General features: G+C 45.1%; 1 protein-coding gene across 1 annotated transcript in view; it reads left to right on the top strand.

The window, feature by feature from the left end:
* The window catches only part of akt3a (v-akt murine thymoma viral oncogene homolog 3a), a gene marked incomplete at both ends in the record, with an annotated part of 85,777 nt that overhangs the window by 1,169 nt on the left and 69,608 nt on the right, over positions 1-15,000 (top strand). The window lies entirely within an intron of this gene.

Genomic DNA, 15,000 nt, shown 5'->3' with positions numbered 1-15,000 from the left:
GCTTTGACGTGCGCGTGCACACACACACACACACACACACACACACACACACACACACAAACACAAACACGCACACACACACACACACACACACACACACACACACACACACACACACACACGCGCATAGTGTTTGTAGTACAGCGGGTGGTCCAAAGTGTTCACAGTGGGCCAAAACAGACCCAGACAAGCCCGTGTACAAAGTAAAGTAGCAGCCTATAGTGTTTCCTTCAAAGTGCACTGTGTCGTCCGCAATGTCCACGGTACATTTTACATTATATACCGATTTCCATTTGACCAAGTTGCTGCTTGTGTGTGCGTGTGCGTGCGTGCGTGCACGTGCGTGCGCATGCGTGTGCGCATGTGTGTGTGTGTGCGTGTGTGTGTGTGTGTGTGTGTGAAAAAGAGACAGAAGAAAGCAGGGGGAGATGGGGAGAGTGAGAAAGCAGGGGGAGAGAGGGAGAGAGAGAGAGAGGAAAGGAGCAGGGGGATTTCCAGCCTTGTAAGCCACTGATGGCTCCTTCTCTTGTGATCGTGTGTTCCACAAACTTAACAGGAAGTGACACGGGCACCTAACGGACTTATGCGGTCCTTTCAGACGCAGGCGTTGTCGTCCGGATCAACGACAGGTCTGCTCCAGGTCTGATACTAATCAAATAGCCTACTTCATCATGCAAAAGGGTCTCACTCAAAATTAGCCGGGACATTTGTATTGGTTAAAGGTATATTCAGTGATTTCACTCAAAAAACCGTAGGTTTCGTTTTAGGCTGTTCGTCCAATCAGGATAGAGAGTCAAAAATGAAACCTAAGGTTTTTTGACCCCCAGGGGTTAACTGGGGACAGGGTGGAACTCCTTATATGGTCAGCACACTCTATAGTAGAGAGGATTATCACAACAAAACAAAAAAAAAAGTGATATTCGAATTAAGTGAAATCACTGAATATACCTTTAAATAGCAAACCCACAGACAGAAATTAATCACTTTTCATCTTTCAGAACATTTCACGAATAAAACATAATGGCGAATCAAAATGAACAGATATCAGTCAAGGTTTCTCAAGTGCACGAAGCAGGAGGTTTCCGAGGTAGTGATCCAAAAGAACGGGTCTAGTGATTTTTAGGTTCTCCTATAAGAAGTCAAAGTGTGGTCGTGGAGCCTGGCACAAACCTAACGTGGCTTTAGCCTGGGGTCCAGACTAGAGTCTGCTTGCTACGTCCTGCGTTACTTTTTTACTCACTTCACTTCACTTCACTGTCTTGAAAGCGTCCTATCTCCGTGCCCAAATTGGTGAAAACAGCCCCACGGCTTCTGATTGGTCAGAACCCAGTGTTGTCCAATGTAAAACTCTCCTCACTTCCTGATTGCCTGCACGTAACGGAAATCCGAGTCAAATAGGACCCGGAACCAGAATGAATAGCGAAGTGAGGAAAAAGACAAACGTATAGCGAATCAGTCTGGATTCCAGGCTATAACGCTGCTTTGTGGTGTGCAGAGAAGAGAGGAGTCTGTGGCTGAAGGCTTCTCATCACTGCTAGCTCACTGTTGTGTGGAGGAGGAGGAGGGGTCCTCTCCTCAGCAACAACATCCAGATTGTCTAGTTTAACTCCAACTACACACAGCCAGTCTTCCTTACCAACAGTTGTGGAAAGTAACTAAGTATATTCATTTACTTAGTGCTGTATTTAAGTACAAACGTGAGGTATTTGTACTTGCTTTCCAATTTCCAATACTACTCCCACTACATCGCGGATCCAAATGTTGCACTTTAGTTGACTACATTTATCTGAAAGCTTTAGTTATTAGTTACTTTGTAGATTTTGACAATTATTACAAAACCACTTCATCCCCATATACATTTCGGCCATTTGAAAACAGACGAGCTCACAACGTTGTCGCGATGTGATGCATTGCAACTGGCTACTATACAGACATAAAGTGGTGGGAGAACGTCACTTTACATTGCACTAACCACCATTAGCACAATTACAGAATTCCAAGTATGGTGTTAAAGGGACACTTCACCCTTTTTGCAAAAACATATATGTTAATGATGTTTAGAAGCTTTAGATCACTTTCCTGGGGGTATTTATGTGTGTAATATGTGGTTTTAGATATTTTAGATTGTAGCAGTGAGCCTGTTGTCTCGGACACTGGTCTCACTACCTTCCTGGACTACAATTCCCATAATTCTTTGGTGCACTGCTCCTCCTTGTGGATAGGGGGGAGAGCTGTCTTACTGAGACAACATGTAGTCCAGGAAGTCCAGGAAGTGAGCCCAGTGTCCATGACATCAGAGACAACAGGCTCACTGCTACAATCTAAAATATCTAAAACCACATATTACACACATAAAGACCCCCAGGAAAGTGTTCTAAAGCTTCTAAACGTCATTAACATATATTTTTTTGCAAAAAGGGTGAAGTGTCTCTTTAACATTCCTGGTAAAAAAGACATTTGCAATTTAATTGATTCTGATACTGATGACTGTGTGTCTGGGCCTTGGAGTTGTCCATTTATTGTGTTATATTGCTGTTTGGTACGGGCACTTGGGTGCTGTAATTATGCTCAATGTTGGATGCACAGACAGACAGACGGACGGGAGCCAGACAGTGGCCTTGTTGTGGTTCGAGTGTCCGCCCTGAAACTGGGAGGTCGGGGGTTCAATCCCCCGGCCCGGGTCATATCAAACTTCCAAAGACTGTAAAAAATGGGACCCAATGCCTCCCTGCTTGGCACTCAGCATCAAAGAGTTGGATTGAATGATTCCCGAGCGCGGCACGGCTGCAGCTGACCGCTCCTTGGCTGTACGGCTCACTGCTCCCAAGAGATGGGGGTCAAATGCCGAGACCAAATTTCACCGCGGTAACGTGTGTGACAAATCGTATGACTTTGACTTTGACAGTGCACACAACTGTCTGACACAGACAATGCCACATAGTCTCACCTGATGAGACAAGTTCAGCCACAGCCATTAGTGTACTTTTCATAATTACGGTGCTATGCTACATCGCATACCGTACATCAAAGCATGTACTCTGCGACAGAGTTCATCTTTACACCACAAGATTCAAATGAACACTGAGCATTCTACTGTCGGTGTGTGTAGGTTAGGTGTGTATGTCTGAGTGTATGACTTGGTGTGTGTGTGTGTGTGTGTGTGTGGTGTGGGAGTGCCACTGTGTCTGCTACTGTAGGTTTCCAATTGTCTTTGTATGTGTGTTCATTTACAGTATGGTGCGTGCGTGCGTGTGCCGTCTGTGCATATTAAGAGGAACACATTTCCCCCCAGTCACAACACATCCTACCAGAGTGCATGTGTGTGTGACTGTGTGTGTGTGTGTGGGGCAATGAGTTTGAGTCTGCTTTGTATGCTAAATATTGGTGTGCGTTTGTGTGCACGTGTGTGCGTGCGTGTGTGCGTGCACGGGTCAGGACGCTGACTCACTGTCCGGCATCGTGAGTCAGTACAGCGAAGGCCGCAGTCTTTACTCATTACACGTTTAGTTGAAACAACGGAGAGCTATATACAGCGACACCGCTCTGATGTGGAGCGCGGGCTAAATGTTTTTTGACTGAAGATCTCATTTCTCTGCCATAAAAGCCGTTCCGAATCGGAGTGAACTGAGAGGGAGGTTAATTGAGTTTCGTTGGAGGCAGATTAGAGAGGAAGCCAGAGTGAAATTTCAATGGAAATAAAGAAGGGGTGGATTTCTCTCTCTCTCTCTCTCTCTCTCTCTCTCTGTCTCTCGCTATGAAAGGAAACGCTGCGCATTCATTCACAACGTTCTAGATGTAGAATGCATTTTTTGGCTGATACGCACATACCGTAGGATGCTCTCCATGCAAGTTTTATGGCGAAACTGTGTGTGTCTGTCTGTGTGCGTGTGCGCGTGCGCGTGTGCATGTGTGGACATGTAAGTGTGATTCCTATAGATGGTTGGCTTTTGTCATGACAGGCATGGCACTTTCCATTAGAATAATTGACGCACGTGTGCACAAACCATACAGGACAGGAATGATCATCTTACATGGTGGGACAGTAGATACTGATCACTGGCAGCGGCGATGAATTTGTCCGTGTGTCTCTCTTCGTCGTAGGAGCGTGCATACATTATACACGCTTTACAGTACATACACTTAATGGTTGTTTGTGTGCATGAAAGTGCTTGTCCTCGCGCTGTCCGGGTCGTCAATGAATCAGCTCAGGTTCCAGGGGCGTGTTGTGTTGAGTCGATATATAGTGCAAAGAGTTTTTACGCTTCGAGGCCTTTTAACTTAACTTCTTTCTTTCTTTCTTGCACCACTTATTTATGCACCAAAATAACTTTGTGTCCATTTGTAAATGCCCTGTTTCCAGTGCCTTGGTATAGTTAAGCCATGTGCAACTTTTGTAACAACTTAAAGCCTGTATGTAGAGCGTATACTTTGTTGACCAGTTCGGGTCCACCAGGGGGTCTATCTTTGGCCCCACTTCCCACCACGCAAAATCTCTTCGCCGAGTAAAAAAACGATCTAAAGCTATAACGAGACGTGCGTTTTGACTTTTCGTGAGCTTGTAGATCTGCCATTTTTTTTACGGAATGTTTTCCTATTATGGCATACCCAGAATATAGGGTGGTTAAGTCGACTTGAATTTCACCCAAGCACTTTCCAAAGATGTTTTTGTGCTATACGGGAGCTTGTTGGGTCTGCTTCCGGTACATGTCAGGCTATCAGGCCCCGTGAGGTCAGGGAGTGGGCTGCTGTGTAGCAGAGGACACACTGTTTCCTACAGCAGCCTCTGCCTACACAGCACAACACATGGCCACGGGCGAGGAGAGGACATACACACACACACACACACACACACACACACACACACACTGAAGGCAGCTTTTGCTTCATTTAATAGGATACCCTATAAGACAGGAAGAGAGGAAGTATAAGGACATGCAACTCCAGCTGGAATTGAACTGTGGTGGTAGTCGATCTCCACAGCTACCGGTGCCAAAAGTAGTTGTGGTTCTACTGAGGCGCAGGTATACAGCGAAGTGAGTGATTAAGCCAGTCTACTTTTTGACATGTTTTTTTTTTACATAATCCAAGGCCAATTTCAGTTTACAATTTAGGCATTTAGCAGACGAAGAAATAATAATTGGCATAAACAGAGTAAACATGAGCTATAGGACAATAAACAACAAGTATAGTCATAAATACAGTGCAGAGAGTATAGTCCCTTAAAGAGACTTGGATACCAGGTAAACAAATACAATGAATGAACCTAGCAAGCATCTGTCTGAAACACGCCATCTGTCACATTTTGTGGTCAGGACTAGGACGTAATAAAGGTTCTATAGTGAGGTTGTTTGTTTGAATGATTAAAGATGAGCTGGAATAGTCCAATAATGAAATGGCAGAGGTTGGACAAAATGGGATTATTTTGTTTCTCGCCGGATTCTGACAGGATAAAAAATCTACCATAATCTGCTCACTGCAAATACCCTGAATTTGCCTTAATCCAATTGACAACCTATTATAAGGCAATACTTTCTAATTTTCTATTTTTTCTAATTTCTAATAAAGTATCATGTGGCGCGTCAAACCAGGGGGTTTTCATGATGCTGAATCCATTACAAGCATTAGTTTTGCACAAAAAACACTCCTTGGGCTAAAAAACATCCATAGCCGTCATCATGACAAATGTGATGAGGTCAGCACATTTTGGGGACATTTGTGGGCTATGGCCAAATTTAGAGTGTTTTTGTGCAAAACTAATGCTTGGAATGGATTCAGCATCATGAAAACCCCATAGTTTGACACGTCACATGCTAGATAAAGCATAATGAAATTTAGAAAATATTGCCGTATAATACTGTAGGTTATCAATAGGGCCAACTTGGATTAAGGCAAATTTAGGGTATTAGCAGTGAGCAGATTATGGTCGATTTCTTTTATCCTGGCTAGTAGACCTATAGTGTCCTGTCAGAATCAGTTGAGAAACAAAATAATCCAATTTTGTCCAAACTGAGAGGAATTTCTTACTTTATTTACTGGACTAAAATGAAAAATAAGTTTTCCACACAAAGAAAGTATACTCATAATGCATAATGTCCCGTTTTCAATCAAATGTATGAAAACCTTCTGAAAATGGCAGATCTACAAGCTCACAATGCGCGCGTATACATTGTGATCTGGTATAGATCGGCTATATTTTCAAAACGGCCAAATGTATGTTTTGTAATAATAATCCAAATCTATAAAGTATAACTAAAGTAACTAAAGTTGTCAAACAATTGTAGTGGAGTAAAAGTACAATATTTGCCTCTGAGGTGTATAGTGGAGTAGAAGTAAATAATTGAGTAAATGTACTTCTTAGTTACTTTACAGTACACCACTGCTCACCATGACAGTTGGGTTATGTACATTATTGGCACATGGTGAGTTATATAATAAATAATAGTGTGAAACGTCAGTTTTGAAGACAGGTGCCCCCCCCCCCCCCCCCCCGCCCCCCTTGGATGTCATGTGGATTCCCTTCTGTCAATAGAAAAGTCTCATCCCCTGTGGCTGACGTTCAGACTGTATATATTTTGAGGCACAGGGCCATCTTTGATCTGATTCTCAGAGCTAATGTCCTCTACTGTACAGCCTCCTTATTCCAGTCTCTCTGTGTGTGTGTGTGTGTGTGTGTGTGTGCACACGTGGTGCTGTTTTCTTTAGGCTCAGTGGGTTCAGCGGGTACAGCGCAGTGCGGCGGCCATCTTGGCCGTGCTGAGTTCACTAGGTTCAGTGTAGCTGGAGGCTGGCTGGCTGGATCAGGTGGCACTGCCAGAGCTCTGATATCAATCACCCTCCGCTACTGTCTCCTCTCCTCTCCTCTCCTCTCCTCTCCTCTCCTCTCCTCTCCTCTCCTCTCCTCTCCTCTCCTCTCCTCCATCTATCCCTCCTTATATATCTGCCTCTTCACTCTCCTTAGTTTTTCTCTCTCTCTCCATTTCTCAATAAATGTCTGCTGCTTGTGATACTGGCAAACACTGTTAGCGCACGCACGCACGCACGAACGCACGCACACAGTCACACACAGTCACACACAGTCACACACACACACAAACACACACACAGGGACCCGTGCGCTTCCAGGCCAGTGGCAGACAGGCAGACAGCGGAGGCTTTGTTATGAACGACATCCTGTCGCACATCCGGAGGAAGTGCACGCTCAACTGTGGGCTCTACAAACCGTCTCCATTGTCCCTAAAAGTGACTCAGTCCACTCTGCAGAGAATGGCAGATCGACAGGACAACGGAAGCAAGCAAGCAGGCAGGCAGGCAGGCAAGGCAGGCAGGCAGGCAGGCAGGCAGGCAGGCAGGCAGGCAGGCAGTGAGGGAAGGCAGGCAGGCAGGCAGGCAGGCAGGCAGGGAATGCAGGCAGACAGGCAGGCAGGCAGGCAGGCAGGGAAGGCAGGCAGGCAGGCAGACAGAGCCTACACAGACAATGTGTGACTGATACAGCCAGCGCAGAGTGGATGCAAGTCTCTCCTGCTGATGCAGAAATGCCACTGGGCACTTGCACTTCCAATGCCAGACACATTCGTACCAGCCAAGCAGGGAGACGGGAAACACACAGAGAGAGAATGACGCCTTTCTTTTCAAAACGGATGCTTGCTCTAATTTCTGTTGTTGTTCATGATGCTGCCAGCAGAAATGCGTGTCAGGGTCATGCTTAAAGCCGCTTAATGAATACTGTATCGTACAATAAATTGTAAAAATAGAAAATTGATACATTTTGAACGGCAAGTTAATGAAAAGTCGCATAATGGCATGCCCAAAATATATAGGGACTCCAGGTTGAAAGTGGTTACATTGTGGATTGAAAATGTCAAGGTAGAGATTAGCCTTGCTCCAGCCCCTGAATCGCCACGGCCATTAAAATAATCACACCCGTGTGAAGTGAGGGGCTGTCTGATGGGAATTTGTCACCATGACGTAACATGTCTATTTGCTCAGACACTATGACGTAAAATTGTCCATTCATTGTCAATGGGAATTTAATGTTTGTGTAAAAGACACCGTTTACCCCAATAGCTGGTTATTGGAGGGGCTATAGCGCCCGTCAAAAAACGCAACCGCGTGAAGTGAGGGACGCTCTTTATCATCATACGTCGTCATACGTCGTGCTCAGCCAATCAAATAATCTCCGTATAGTACAAACATACAAAGTTATGTACAAAAATATGTTCTGGGCGATTCAGGGTCTGCAATGGTGACTCTGTCTATGGAGGTCTAGCCCCGGCCCTCTGTGCACGCACGTCACATGCCGAGCTCGAAGTCGTCGGGTCCATATATGGGCATATCATTCAAATCAGTGGTTCTGGACAAACTGGATCACAATATTACAGTGCATGCCTACGTATATGGGAGCTTGTAGATCGACTATTTTCAAGAAGCAGATTGTACAGTATACAGGGGTTAAAGTAGTTAAACTTTAAACTTTGTGAGGGGCACCCTGGAAGCCCCTGGGGCCTGGGGTCCCTGCGGACCACACTTTTGAGAACCCCTGATAGGCAAACAAACTGGAAATCCCCCGTGCAAGTCATCTTGTATAAGAAAGGCATTGTTATTGATAATATTAGCCTATATATACAGTGTTCCTGTTGATTTATGATAGTCCTGTTCTGGGAAAGAACTAAGCTATAACTGCTTAACTGTGCTCACAAAGGTTGTGTTGTATTTGTGGACTGGTAGATAATTATTATACCCCAGGCCGAAGGCGTGTGTGTGTGTGTGTGTGTGTGTGCGTGTGCGTGCGCGTGCGCGTGAGTGCGCGTGTGTGTGTGTGTGTGTGTGTGTGTGTGTGTGTGTGTGTGTGTGTGTGTGTGTGTGCGTGTGCGTGCGCGTGCGTGCGTGTGTTATCTGCAGCTATAATCTCGTATCTCGCAAACCACTGGGCTGAACGTCTCCAGATTTCTTGTGCATGCTGCCAGTATAGGCAAAGGAACCATAACTCGACAGAGTTGTTAATGAACTGTAACAAATACTTCATTAATACTTCATTATAGTCATTAATAGGTATAGTTTAATAATACCTTGTCCATGGTCTATTTAGTATTTATAAGGCGTGATTATTCTAAAGTTCAATTGGCCGATGTCGATGTACAGTAGAGATCGGCTATTTTCAGTATTTAAAAAAAACAGTTTTTCAAAATAGTAAAGAAAGAAAGAAATAAAAAATGCCAAAAACGTTTAGGCATAAGGCCCACAGTATCAAACTCATCATTGGTCAGTGGAACTACAGACATGTAAAAATCACATAACGAAATTCACCAAATAGTGTCTTTATATCACCAACATGATTACATTCACTGTTGAGCTAATATTATTTCCATGGTACGTACAGCATCTTTTACTGTAAGGGAATATAGTTCAGCCTGTTGTTGTTGTTGTTGTTGTTTAAGCACACATACTGTATACTACAGTACATAATGTTATAGAGACGAGACATGGCCCGGCTTTAGTTAATTGGTTAAAGAGTTTAGAGCCCCATGCTACACATAACTAGAGTGTACACATGGTGTGTGTGTGTGTGTGTGTGTGTGTGTGTGTGTGTGTGTGTGTGTGTGTGTGTGTGTGTGTGTGTGTGTGTGTGTGCGTGCGTGTGCGTGTGCGTGTGTGTGTGTGTGAGTTATAAATGAACACCCAGGTTTTTTTCCCCCCCCAGTGTATAACATGTTGAGGAAGTCAGGTTGGCTGGAGCACAGGCTTTAGGCTGATTAGTGTGGCGAAGGTCAGAGTGGGGCCTGTTTTAGTCCGACAGATTACGTGTACTGCAGTGTATCATGTAGTGTACTACTGTAAGCGCTGTTTGGCTGGAGCATGTTAGCGGCGTTAGAGCCATGCTAATCTTTACCGCGTCATGTTTTGGTCAATAGGATGGCTCTGCAAGTCTGCATGCAGGGGGCCGTCATCATACTGTATGTTTTAAACCTCGAAAAGGTCACCATGGTCATTTATTCTGTATAGGTTTGTGTTTATAGTAAATAAAATTAACTTTGGACTATATAGTTAATGCACATATAAAATAAACAGCATCCAATGGATACCTGATGTTTTTGAGTGTCGAATTAAAGTGCAGGTTTTTTTTTTTTGCCCCAGTGTGCTGTCCGGTTGTTTTGGCCTGTAGTAGCTGAGCTTTGCATCAAAGTCAAATGGACAGTCAGTGTATTTTATGTATCCCTCCATCTGTTAAATGACTGCGACCTCTAAACACACATGCACACACGCACAAACTCACAGTCTGAGTGTAAGGTATAACACCGTGCAGCTTGTTAATACAGTTTGTGCGCGCATGCCCCGCAACAGTACAAAAATACGTATGTGACTACATGTATAGTATACATAAAACATAACTCTCCTTGTTGTGACAATTGCATGCATTGCAGCCACGCACAAAGCTCGCACGAGGCCGGCCTGGGCCGTGGCTCAGCGGTCCATGTGGCCACCTTGGTACCGGGTATATATAGTCCAAGTCTATGGCAGTGTGGCCGCGGGTTCGACTCCCGAGTCCGAATGTGTGCACGTGATCGCGTGTTTGGCAGAGTCCCCCCGTCCTATACCGCTCGTCCGCCTCTCCCCCATTGCTCTCCGTCTCGCCGTGGCAGTCTCCAGTCATTAATTAGCCGTCCGCGATAAAAAACCTCCCATGCAGGCTGGCGTGGCGTGGCGTAATAACGGACGGCGGTGGTAATCTGGTCAGCGAGAGGCTTGGCCGTGCGTTCAGAGGGGGGGGCTAAATGCACCTCGTATGCTCTCTGCTCGCTGGCTGGGTCCCCTTCCTCACTGCAGCACTCATTAAACTACATCAGGTTAGATTTAAGGTACGCATGCATTTAGCTATGCACACACGCTCTACAGACACGCATGCGTGTTTGTGCGCAGAGATACACTGTACACACGCATGCAGATACATACACTCGGCGTGTGTGTGTGTGTGTGTGTGTGTGTGTGTGTTAATCTGTTTTGAGAGGGTGAGGCTGTACAATTGTTGACTTGTCATCTGTCATCAAGAAAAGTGTGTGTGACTGTGTGTGTGTGTGTGTGTGTGTGTGTGTGTGTGTGTGTGTGTGTGTGTGTGTGTGTGTGTGCGTGTGCGTGCGTGCGTGTGAGAGAGTGTACAGAGGAAAGATGAGAAGGAAGTGAAATAAAGAAGCCAGTGAGTGAGTGAGTGAGTGAGTGCGAGGGAGAGCGGTGTGCAGATGTCTCACAGCACACTAGCGGCTGGAACTCAGCGTTCAGCAGCAGACTGCTGCTTGAGAGAGGAGGAGAGAAGAGAGAAGGAGGAGAGAAGAGAGAAGGAGGCAGAACAGAGCTGTTGTAGAGGAGAGGAACATCTGTCGCTGTCACAGACGAGTTTGGAGTTTGAATATACCTGGGAAGTAAAGTATTGTGTATAGGGGGCCACACGCCGATTCATGGGCACGACGATAGAGCTTGGCAGAGAGACTTTCATAAACTGAAGGCTGTGTTTCTGTATACCGATAATGCAATGACTACTTTCACTGTGTTTTACAACAGCTTGGCTCCAGAGAAGACTGTGTGTAAAAAAAATTGAATTCTTGTGAAGTTAGTGAACAAGTGCTCCCTCCCTGCTTAAGCGTGAAAATAAGCTGTAGTTTGTAGACTCTTTCAACTAGTGTTAAGCCCTATAGTATGTAGTACTTAAATGTTTGATGAATAGCGAAAATATGCAATCTACAGACTCAGTATGTGACAGTATCAAAAACATGTACGGTATATATTTGACAATGTCCTCCAATTCTCGCCTATAAATGCCATGGCCAAAATAGGGACCCCCCATGGTTAAAAGTGCTTAATTTATAATTTAATGTGTGACAAAAAACAAGACTAATGAAAGGGACTGCTACTTAAAGTGGTTCTTCTTCCATTTTCTTCTTATTCTAAGCCTATATTTGATAGAGACTGTCGAGAGACAGGACACTTCAGATAGAGAGTAGGCCAGCGGGGAATGACTTTACAACAAACGGTACAGACCAGGAATCGAACCAGGGACTCATTTTGCACCCATATGGCACTTACGCATGTCAACCAATTAGTAGCAGCATTGAGTAATTGCTGTTTTCCAACAATTATAACTTGGATTCGGACTGTAAATTTCAATTGGAATGTATTTTGATACATTTGAAATGAGTTTTCTTCGACGGGTGGCTGGCATCTCCCTTAGAGACAGGGTGAGAAGTTCAGTCACACGAGAGAGACTCGGAGCAGAACCGCTGCTCCTTCGCCTGGAAAGGAGTCAGCTGAGGTGGTTCGGGAATCGGGGCATCTGGTTAGGATGCCTCTCGGGCGTCTCCCTAGGGAGGTCCTCGACGCACGTCCCACTGGGAGGAGACTCCGGGGCAGACCAAGGCGCAGTTGGAGGAAACACATCGACTCACTGGCCTTGGAAAGTCTCGGAATCCCCCCAGGAGGAAGTCACTATAATGTTGCTCTGGAGAGGGAAGTCTGGAGCACTCTGGTGGAGCTGTTGCCCCCGCGACCCGACTACGGATAAGCGGTTGAAGATGGATGGATGGGTGTATTTTGATGCAGATGGGTGGCCAGGTAGGGTGAAGGACATTCTTGACAACAACACGTGCAGGGCTAGAAGAACGGCTGGCAGGTATAATTAGGAAGACCAGAGGAGAGAGCAGCAGTTAGTGAACTAAAGAGCCCTTTCGTGTCCGTCCTTCAATAGCGCACATGAATGGAACCTTTACAATGAGATATTGGCGGGCTGGTCCTGCTGCTGACTGTGTGTGTGTGTGTGTGTGTGTGTGTGTGTGTGTGTGTGTGTGTGTGTGTGTGTGTGTGTGTGTGTGTGTGTGTGTGTGTGTGTGAGAGCAACAGGGTGGCACTCTTGGTGGTACTTGGGGTAGGTACTTGATTGTTTACTCCTGCCTGCTGGGGCAGATTATTGTGTACGTGTGTGTCTCTGTGTGTGTGTGTGTGTGTGTGTGTGTGTGTGTGTGTGTGTGTGTGTGTGTGTGTGTGTGTGTGTGTGTATGTTTGTGGGCAGAGCGGGGGGCATGCAGAGCAGAGCACAATGCAGCACTGCTGCTACTGTAGAAGAAAAGGTGGGGGGGCTTAACAATAGACCAAGTGGGCTTGCACACACACACACACACACACACACACACACACACACACACACACACACACGCACACAATGCCAGCTGCCTGGCCCTACACTGCTGAATTAATAATATACTTAGCCATCCACTCTGGAATAATGGACGCACGCAGCCACACACACACACACACACACACACACACACACACACACACACACACACACACACACACACACACACAGCTTTGTACCTGTCTTTACCACTGGTCAACTGGACAGGGTAGGGCTGGTTATGGTACCACCCAGCTTAATGGTTTTAGATGCTTGGCTCACACACACACACACACACACGCACACGCACACGCACACGCACACGCACACGCACACACACGCACACGCACACACACACACACGCACACACACACGCACGCACACCCACACACACTTGCTCCTTGTTGCAGGCAACAGTTGGACAGCTGTGTCTGTCTCCCACCCCTCCCCCCCCCCTTGCTGACTGACAACTATCATCTTTGAGCCGATTGGTCCAGCTGTCACTCTGTTCTGCTGATTGGATGTTTTCCGTGTCCAATGAGGCAATGGGATAGGTATGAATTTGAATATGAATATGTATCTGGATAAGGGTGAGCTCATTATTCCACGAAGGCATGGTTCTGTGAATGGCAGCTTTGAATAATATATAAGTTACAGTAAGGCCCAAGGGGAATTCTATATCATTATTATTATTATTATTATTAATAATAATTATAGTAATAAAGCCTGGCACCTGGTTTTAGTTGGTGGATGACGTGCGGCGCTTTATTGTTTTTTGCATAAATTCATTAGAGGCCCATCATTATTAATTATGGTAATCAACTGTAATGTACAGTATATTGTGTGGTAACCAACTACTATCATCAAGTTTGTTCTTAAATGGCTATCGTAGTCAACCCTATAATGTGCACACAGTTAAATCCTCAGTGTTTGCCTAATTTATAAATGTCTAACTCTGAGAGTAAGGTAATATATATATATATATATATTTATTATATCAATATCGTGATATGAGACTAAATGTAATCTTTTTCGCGTATTCTATATTTTGGCACAAGTGTTTTGTCAGTCAGTTTTGTCATTTCGTATGCTTTATTTTATTACTTTCAAAGTCGCGCACTAACGACGTACCGGTACTTATCATCACACTGACTACACCATGAATCACCGAGCCCTATAGCTATCCGAGAGTGTATCCCATTCTGACCTGAGATCAGATTCATACGAGGTTTCCACAGGACACACGCTGGTCTGATTAACCCATTCTGACCTGAGGTCAGATTGTAAAAATGTCAGTCGTTCTTCGATTTTCAAAAATAGCAGACCTACACAAGCTATGAGCTTGTAGATCTGCTATTTTTCAATAGCTAAAGCATAACATGATGCCGACGCCAAAAGGGGTTCCCGCGCAAAACGGGTTAAATTAATCCATTTTGGGCGGGAACCCCTTTTGGTGTTTTAAACCTCATGTTATAATTTTAGCTATTGAAAAAAATAGCAGATCTACAAAGTCGTGAAAATATTGATTTCAGAAAACTGGAGGATTTCGAAGATTAAAAAAAAAAAAAAAAAATCAGATCAGATCAGGCCCAAATGGATTAACAGAGTAGATTTGACTGTGCGGGAAGGTAATGTAGAGGCGATGTAAAATAAATGAATGACTCAAGCCGGGCCAGTGAACACAGCCCCTCCATTCATTCAGCGGAGAGAGGCAATATAGCTGCAATCAGGCCAATTCGATTAGGCTGCTCATTGGCTTGTGTGTGTCTTGCCTAATCACATTGGATGCAGTGCATTCTGAACAACGAGCACCTCTCTGTCACGCTGAACACAAGCAAAGTGCC

Source organism: Protomyctophum bolini (genome assembly GCF_963924005.1).
Source record: "Protomyctophum bolini genome assembly, chromosome: 14".
Classification (NCBI taxonomy): Eukaryota; Metazoa; Chordata; class Actinopteri; order Myctophiformes; family Myctophidae; genus Protomyctophum; species Protomyctophum bolini.
Note: the sequence above shows the minus strand (reverse complement) of the source record. Positions and strands in the feature narration are given on the sequence as shown.